The sequence below is a fragment of the Squalius cephalus genome, assembly GCF_949319135.1.
Source record: "Squalius cephalus genome assembly, chromosome: 2".
NCBI classification, from domain to species: domain Eukaryota; kingdom Metazoa; phylum Chordata; class Actinopteri; order Cypriniformes; family Leuciscidae; genus Squalius; species Squalius cephalus.
The window spans coordinates 56165073-56174878 of NC_137123.1; the positions used below are offsets into that span (position 1 = coordinate 56165073).

The 9806-nt window shown below is 36.8% G+C and overlaps 1 long non-coding RNA gene across 1 annotated transcript; it reads right to left on the bottom strand.

The window, feature by feature from the left end:
- Window positions 1-1850: 1850 nt before the first annotated feature.
- On the bottom strand, window positions 1851-9332 carry LOC307174217. Its single transcript, XR_013823965.1, has 3 exons — window positions 9248-9332; window positions 2180-2320; window positions 1851-2081 (listed from the first exon to the last, which is right to left on the bottom strand). It is a non-coding gene; the product is annotated as an uncharacterized lncRNA (long non-coding RNA).
- Window positions 9333-9806: the final 474 nt, after the last annotated feature.

Here is a 9806-nt window from a genome sequence, read left to right on the forward strand (position 1 = left end):
TAGCGATTTCTTAGCACTTCCTTTCCTGACGCGCAGACTCAAACCGAGCAAAGCGTTACACGGACCACGTGAGCAAACCGTCTGTCTTCTAGTAGCTGTGCCAAGAGAAATCTGAATCATTCCCTTCCGAATCTTGCAGAGACGGAGAGTGTGAGTAGGAATTGTCCATGAGCTTGGAGCAGGATCAACTTTTGCTAGGTATTCTGATTAATTATATTGTCATTTTGCCTCTACGTCCCCACGATTGCCAGCGAGCTTCTCCTCCTGTCCATACGGTAATCTCTCTAATGAGCGACAAAGAGGCGCTTGGTTATGACGCAATCGTTAGCCTACTTTTACAAAAACTGCTTCTACGGGGCCATAACATAAGCTACAAGGTAATGGAGCATTTTATACATTGTCGTGTTTCTTTAGAAATGAAAAATGGACAAATGGAGTCTTCAAACGCCTCAGATGTAAAGTTATTCGCTGTCAAAGTGACGCCAAAATGAATGGAAGTCAATGGGATTGCTAACGCAAGTGAAGTTCCGCTCAAGATGGCGGCACCCGGCCGACTTCAACTTCCGGTCGACTTCCTTCCCGCTTGTTTCAAACCCGTAGGACTTCCGCTCATCTCCGGAACACAAATGAAGATCTTTTAAATTAAATCTGAGAGGTTTATGTCCCTCCATTGACAGCTACGCAACTTTCAATCCCCATAAAGATATTAAAATAAATGTGACTCCAGTGGTTTAACCTCAGTTTTATATAGTGCCACGAGAGCTTTATTAAGAGAGCTTTTAAACATAATTTACCACTTTATTTTAATTATTAATTAATCTTGAACAACGAACACGCATTCACGCAACAATGTCTGCTCTCCTTTATACAACACGCATGTGTCATGGGGCTCCTGTGAAAGTGAATTGCTGTAGCTGTGTTGCTTATGAAATTAAATATTTAGAGAACAAACATGGATGTTGTTTAATTGTGGCCAAGGGATATTAATGAATTAATTCATTATTTATTGTGAAAATAAAGGCTATGACATCAACAAATTTACTGAAAAATCAGGGTGAAACTCACAAAATGCAGTTTTCTGGTGACATTTTACCACAAAATCAAAAGATAAAAAAGACAATGTTTACATTTGCCATTATTCTCAATGGTGATTAGATTCTCTCATAGCAGGCTAGTAGCCTACAGTAATTTGTATTGTATTAGCCTACATTAAAACAGAAAAAATACTGTAATACAATAATGTGTAACATTTAATTCTGCATACTTTAAATAGTAAAACATACCACTGTGATGTAGTGATACCTTATATTTATATATAAAAAAAAATGCCATTACAGTAATCATTTTTTTCAACATAAAATGTTATTGATTGTCATTTAAAAAATAAATATTTCTTAAAAATAGGCTCTTTTATTTAAAAAGAAAAAAAGGAGGCTTCAATCCAGTCATGTTTTTGACAATTCTGTGAGATTCACCCATACAATTTTCTCAAGCCAAATAGTTGTAAGGTTCATTGCCTATAGTTTTGGCCACTAGAGGCCCTCATTGTGTTTCATTTCAGTTTCCCGCTTTTGTATCATGTGTTATTGTTATTACCTGTGACTCTGTGAGTGTATTTAGGTTGCTCTGTTCCTCAGTGTTTGATATGTTAAAACCAAACTCTCCTGTCTTTCGGTAAATCCCTCTTGTGATTTTCTCTGGATTTATGACATTAAGTGTATTCCCTGATTGAGCTCTCATTCCTGCCCTCACAGCGTAGTTCTAACCTCTGTCCTTACAATACTGACACTGATAGTGTCTAACTGATCCCACACCACAGAAATAAATTATAGACCATCAGGACCATGAATAAAACCTTTACACGTTAAGCTATTTTTATTCAATTTAGTCAGGTATGTAGTTTGTTGTACAGTGCAGAGAAAATGACATTAATCTGATAAAACACATTTGGCTCATGTTGCATAAATCTCACACTGATCTGGTTCAGTACAAAGGATTTGATTTATGCCTTGTTTTTACAGCTCATCTTTGCTTGTTTCATTGGTAGATTTTGGTGACTCTTCTATCGATTCACTTGACACCTGAAAAGCAGAAAGAAACACCAACTATATTACTCAAATCAAAAAGTGCACCTAATATCAGGCTAAGTAATCAATCCAACTATTGGCTTTTGACTGACCTCATCTTCATCATCATCATTATCATCATCGTCGTCGTCGTCCTCATCCTCATCTTTGCTCTCTTCTTCTGGTAACTCTCCTCCATTATCCAGGAACTTTGAGAATGTTTCCAAATCTCTGTTTCCATCATAGTCAACAATCTGATTTAAAAAAGTATTTTAAAAGCATTTTTTCAGTACTGCCATTCTCACTTTGTTACACATAATAACATAAGAAAAAACAACAACATACACTCTAAAAAATGCTGGGTTAAAAACAACCCAATTTGGGTTATTTGGCAACCCAGCGCTGGGTAAATATTGGACAGAACACATGCTGGGTTATTTTGACCCAGCAGGCTGGGTTTTTATACATTAACCCATCTGCTGGGTTGTTTTTAATCAGTGCTGGGTCAAACAACCCCCATGCTACAGGTTATTAATTTTAGATAATAATAATAAATAAAAAAACGAATAAAAAATACAAAAATATTAATAACAATAATAACACTACTGTTTATTGATTCAATTAAAGTGTTTATTCCAGGAAATTAATATAATCATAAATACATTCATGTAAAAAAAAAAAACAGACATCTGCAACATAAATGGAGGCCCACAAAAATCATTTGTGTTAAAATGTTGGTATGTTAAAATATTATAAAATGGTAAGATTCTCAAAATTCAAAACTCTACACTTATAAACTGTAAAATAGCCTACAGCTTAAGATTCTATTCACAAAGAATACAATAAAAAACACATAAGTATACATTGTAATTCACTTAAATAAGCAATCATTTAGTCCTGTGCAGCAAAAATGGGAGGCACATCTCTGCGTATAAACAGTAAGTACATACATTGCAATTCATTTTAAATAAGCAATCATTTAGTCCTGTGTAGCAAAATAAAAACATGAAACTCTATACCTATAAACTATAAAATAGCCTAGCTAAAAATTATCTTCACAAAAAGATAAAAAACAAAACAAAACAAAAAACCAACTGAGTCAACTTTTTCAGAGTTTCCCCTTCACCAAAAAACTGTCCAGCCATTCCAAGCTCCAAGACAAAGGGGAAGGGTTTTGCTTCTCTCTGCCTTTCCAGGTAAAGCACCATGTTGGTTCCAGACTAAATGAGGGAAAGACAGTATCAGACACATAATTATTTAAAAGTGTGTCTTAGGTTTTTATAAGAGCAGTCTTAAATTAGTTAAATACCATCTTAAATTAACTTAAAGAATTAGTTCACCCCAAAATGTAAATTTCCTAATCATTTACTCACCCCAGTGCCATCCAAGATATCCATGTCTTTCTTTCTTCAGTGGAAAAGAAATTAAGTTTTTTTGAGGAAAACATTTCAGTATGTTTCTACACAGAATAGACTTAAATGGCAACCAACTATCCCAATGTTCAAAGAAGGTTCAAATGTCCGTCTCAATGCAGCTTCAGAGTCTCTACACAATCCCAGTCGAGAAATAAGGGTCTTATCTAGCGAAATGATCGGTCATTTAAAAACAAAAAAAAAACATTTATATACTATTAAACCACAAATGGCTGATGGTTTCGCTAGATAACACCCTTATTTCTCGACTGGGATTGTGTAGAGACTCTGAAGCTGCATTGAGATGGACATTTGAACCTTCTTTGAACGTTGGGATAGTTGGTTGTCATTAAAGTCCATTCTGTGTAGAATAATCCTGAAATGTTTTCCTCAAAAAACTTAATTTCTCTTCCACTGAAGAAAGAAAGACATGGATATCTTGGAAGACATTGGGGTGAGTAAATTATTAGGAAATTTTCATTTTGGGGTGAACTAATCCTTTAAAGAGTTGTGAGAAAATGAAATGCATGTCAGATTCAAGCAGCAATAAAACGATTTATCGTGCAGCCCTACAAACAGGTGTAAAGAAATGAGCCTGCTCTTTTTGTCCCCTGTTGTTTTACTTACCGGTTGTACATCAATGAATGAGGTTCTTGTCTCTTGAATAGTTGGCCGAAAGGTTTTGTGGCCAATCTTGTACACAGGCGGGGGAAGAATCACAGGCAGGATTGTAAGTGCTAGTATGCCTTTGGAATCTAAGAATAGAAAAATGACAAATTAGAACTTGTTCGTTCATCAGCTTTTAAATTAAGCAAAGTGCATTTCTAACTAAGGTCAACTTAGAATGAGTGAAATTAGCTTAAATATATAGCAGTTAAATATGTACTCTGGTAATCTGAAAACATTTAGTGTTATTAAAGGTATAGTTCACCTTAAAATGCAAATTTACTCACCCTCATGTCAAATTTACTCGCCTCATTTACTCACCCTCACGTTGATCCAAACCTTTTTTTGGAACTTTTTTTGAAGTTTCTTTCTTCTGCTGAACACAAAAAGATTTTTTAAAGAATGTCAGTAACAAGATAGTTGACGGTAACCAATGACTTCCATAATAGGAAAAAAGTAGTAGTACTATAAAAGTCAATGGCTATTGTTAACTGTTTTGTTACCCAAATTTTTTTTAAAATATCTTCTTTTGTGTTCAGGAGAAGAAAATCATTCAGGTTTGTAATAACATGAGGGTGAGTAAATGACGACAGAATTTTCCTTTTCAGATGAACTATCCCTTAAAGCAGTGCTTCTCAAACCCGTCCTGGGGACCCCATACCACTGCACATTTTGTATCTCTCCCTCATTTAACACACCTGATTCAGCTCATTAGTACAGACTGCAAAATTTAAATTGGGTGAGACATCCTAAATTATGGGGGTCCCAGGACATTTGAGAACCACTGCCTTAAACCAAGAAAGGGGCAAACAAGAACGGCTATCTATGAAATTACACTGACAACGACTAGGCACAGAAGTGGTACCCTATGCCAGCCCTACAATATAACTGATTTAAATTCACCCTACATGGTTTGACATTAAGTCTTGTCATGTGCTTGTACTTGGACAAGTAAATTGGCCATTCATGTTTTTGAGCTTATTGTGAATGGTGTAGCAAACTTTGTTAAAGGGATAGTTCGCCCAAAAATTATATTTAACCCATGATTTACTCACCCTCAAGCCGTTCGAGATGCATATGTCAATCTTTTTTCAGACGAACACATTTTCAGTTATTTTAGAAAATGTCTTAGATCTTTCAGTGGTTATAATGTGAAGCAATGGGGTTCACCTCCTTCAAGTCCCAAAATGTGCATGCATCCTTCACAAAAGTAATCCGTAGGACGTAGCGTAGAAAGCGTCGTGACGTAGAACGAACGTGACAGCGCAGCCAGAGAGCAGAGCAAAACAAAACTCTACGTTCGTTCTACGTCACGACGCTTTCTACGCTACGTCCTACGTCATACGCCAGCATCCATCTCCATGAACGCGCGTCGACCGCTACCGGAAGCCAGTTATTTTCGTTTATAAAGTTTTAAATATGTATATTTTTACGACAAAACCGCACGGATTACCCTCAGAAGGCCTTCGTTTATCCCCCTGGAGCCGGATGGATTACTTTTGTGAAGGATGCATGCACATTTTGGGACTTGAAGGAGGTGGACCCCATAGCGTCACATTATAACCACTGAAAGATCGAAGACATTTTCTAAAATAACTGAAAATGTGTTTGTCTGAAAAAAGATTGACATATGCATCTCAAACGGCTTGAGGGTGAGTACATCATGGGTTAAATATCATTTTTGGGCGAACTATCCCTTTAAGGGTTAGGGTTGGCACTGGATGCAACTGTGAAAAAAAGATTACCTACAAAGAAAGAGAATTTGAAATGCAAAATTGTTCATCACATATTTACCAGCAATTTTTCAATGAGGCACTCAAGACTCCAGTTGAGTCCATTGCTGTAAAAGAAAAGAAGGAAACATCTGATTAGTAATATCTTTACAAATTTAGCATGTCTTATACAATGTTTTTAAAATTAATTTTTATGCTGGCTCCAGTTAAATAATTTTTAACAGCTTAATTAACTATTGTTAATTCACAAGACTGTAAACAGAAGAAATGTTAATTTTGTGGATAATTAAAAAAATATTTTATAAAATTACCTGTAGATATTTCATAGAATATTTTTTATTCATTCCAATGTATTAGTCTATCGGTATAACAATTGCCCATTGCGCCCATTGACTTATTTGATTGCAGTTTCAAGATAAGTAAAAATAATAAATAAATGTTGTTAATGTTTATTCTTCCTGGCAGTTTTTTTTTTTAAATCATTCACGATTCAATGATCATCATAGTTATTTTAATGACTGTGAACCAAATTGCATGACAAACCAAAATAATAAATTGTATTAGGCTATTTAATACATAAGCTTGGTTCCTCCTAATGTTTTTTTTCCTCTCCATTCTGTCACCTGATGGAGTGTGGGTTCCTTGCCACTGTTGTCTCTGGCTTGCTTAGTTAGGGGCACTTAATTTTCAACAATATTATTGATTTAATTGCACTGACAATATCAGATGAGAACTGAACTGAAATGAAAACTGAATGACTCTTTTTTTCAGAGCCGGTTTAAGACCAAATTGTACTTCAGTAACTACTTTGATTATCTTTACATAGTTTCTGAACGTAACTGAAGCAACACTGAACTGACTTCAAATGAACAATGACAGTTTTTGATAAGAATTGTACTGAGCTGGACGATGACATCACTGTTTTCTGCAGAAATGCTTAGCCAAATTGAATTAAGGCGCACGCACCCAAACACAGAGAACATACTGCAGCATAATTCAATATTTTATGTAAAGCTACCTTTCGAAAATGATTAACAAACACAGTTAAATAATAGGTAACGTTAGACTTACAGCTTCTTTAGCATATCCAGCCACTAGCCAGTGACGTTACACTGCATCCATCCAACACCGCCTAATCAAGTAACCCGCAACATTTCTGGAGATAAAACAGACACCAACAACTGCACTTAGACATTGTGACCGTGTTTTAAGTGGAATAATTGATTACAGACCGTGTAAAAATAATGAATGTTATGTGTAACGTAACGTTAACGTTAGCATAACGGTCGCTAGTTCGACAGACGTCGACGTCGTCAATAATTCATAGTTCATTTCAACATAACTTCTTGTTGACTTTCTGACTTCTTTGACTAACGTTACTTAACATTAGGAAAGTTGTAATAAAACAGGGTTGCTCACCTTTACGCTCGCTCCTGCTTGAACCTCTCGTCCTCCTGTTGACGTAGTGATTTGAACAGTGTGGACAAAAGCGCGCGACTCGCGAGAAGGCGCTGGGTCAAAATTTCCAAAACAAACCCAAATGCTGGGTCATTGTCAGCTGATTACGGAGAAAATAACCCAGCAACATAGTCAAAATGCTCAACCCAGCATTTGGGTTTAAAAAATAACCCAGCATTTTTTAGAGTGTAGGCCTATCATTTGATGTCCATTTACAATATATCTTACCAGTTAAATGTCAAACTTTTTTTTCTTTTTTTTTGGGGGGGGGGGGGGGCGCATAAATTTAAACGTATAAATTTAAGTTAACTGTAAAACAAATGTACAGAACTAAAAAAAAAAAAAAAGTATTTCACACATATATATTTAAAAAAATTATAGGGGTGGTTGAATATGATTTCACTTTTCTAACTTTAGTTAGTGTGTAATGTTGCTGTTTGAGTATAAACAACATCTGCAAAGTTACAATGCTCAAAGTTCAAAGCAAAGGGAGATATTTGCTTTTAAAGAAATAGCTTTTTAAGGACTACGACAAATGCCTGATAGGGACTACACGACATTCCTCCTGGGTTAGTGACATCACTAACCCTAAAATTTACATAAACCCCGCCCCCTGAACACGATTTATAGCTTATCAAGACAGAATATGCTAATCAATGACTAGAAGATAGCTACACATAAGCTACATAACTTCATCAACTAACCATTCAGAAATATTGTCTACATGTTGTCACTTCTTCTTGAGTCTGTCCATCTTTCTGACTTCGGTTTGAACATAAAAGGCTAAAAGTTTTTGAAATTTTCAGTGCATATTAGAGCCCTGCACGGGCCAAAAACTCCAGCCCTAGCCCGGCCCTGTCCCGTGGTGTTCAAGCCCTACCCGACCCCAGCCCGACAACGCCTGCAATTTTTTCAGCCCGAACCCGACCCGACCCGAGACCAACATCAATCACTTTTAAGATCTCTCTGATGCACGCGCTCTCTCTCTCTCTGACGCGCGCTGTCTCTGCTACACACGCAAACACACGTCGCGCGCTCTCTGATACACGCAAACACACACACATCGCGCGCTCTCTGATGCGCACTGTCTCTGCTACACACGCAAACACACACACGTCACACGCTACTAAGAGGTAAACTTTTATTATAGGCCTGAAACATCATGCCCAAAAATATTGGACAAACCGTCCATTACACAGAAGCATAAACATGAAGGGAGAATATAGTGCTACGGGATCAAACCGCAAAAATAAGTAAATAAACGGCCTACCTTTCTTTGCTTTTCAGTAACTGAAGTGTCACCTGTTTAATGCACGTGAGTGACGCGCGCGCGTTCGTGTATGCGTGTTGCGTTTGTGTTACTTTCTTAGGTGATGTATAATATTTATAATATAATCAATATAACAATATTTCATACACACTTCGTGACGTGTGCTCTGCTGCACGTTAATTATATACACAATGAGGAGAGAAGCTAAAATAAGCCCGAGCCCGACCCGAGCCCGATCTGTAAAAAAAAAAAACGGCCCGAGCCCGGCCCGAATGGGCTTAGCCTGTCGGGCCCCGACGGGCTTGCAGGGCTCTAGTGCATATCTGTGTGAAAAGGACACAAGCTCTTGAAACTCCGCCCTCTGTGATGGGAGCAAAAGCTCATTTGCATTTAAAGGGACAGACACAAAACGGTGCGTTTTTGCTCACCCTCAAAAAGTGACAGCTTTAACATGCTGTATAAAAATATATGTGGGGTATTTTGAGTTAAAACTTCAAATACACACTCTGGGGACATCAAAGACTTATTTTACATCTTGTGAAAAGGTCATTATACCACTCCTTTAACGGGGAATTTACGTAAATCTGTGTACACAACACAGCTTTCAACTAAAAATGGAAAAAAATTTGGCCATTAACTTACACATCAATAGCGTTTTGAACACGGGTTTCAAATTGCAAGTTTTTGAAAATGATACTGTTATCGTCTCTGTGTAAACAAAATGCACCTTTTTGAAAATAGTGACGTCATGTGTATTCGTATTAGTACATGTGGTGTTTCTTTGCGATGAGACATCGCCATCTACTGGCCTAGCATGCATACTACAGCGTTTTTAGTCGTTTTCACGGATCCGTGTGAACGTGGATTATTTTGACAATTTTGTCAAAACTTTTCAGTTTTTAGTACATCGTTGTTGTGTAAACGTAGGCCTACCCAAAATTGCTAGATAAATCAAAGCCATTTGAGGTTGTGTTCCAAATTTGAAGTTGATATCACAAAAATGTAATCCACTGAAAGGTTTTAAAATACCGTTTCAATGTTCAACGGTTTTCACAGGATGAATTTTTAATGGTTTTTGAATGATACCCAATTTATGATGATTACTAAAATATGTGATAAAGGCAATAAAAAGAGTGCCAGGTGTCACACTACAAAGACACTGATAGGTAACAGGCTTTAGAGAGTGTGTATTGTTGCGAAC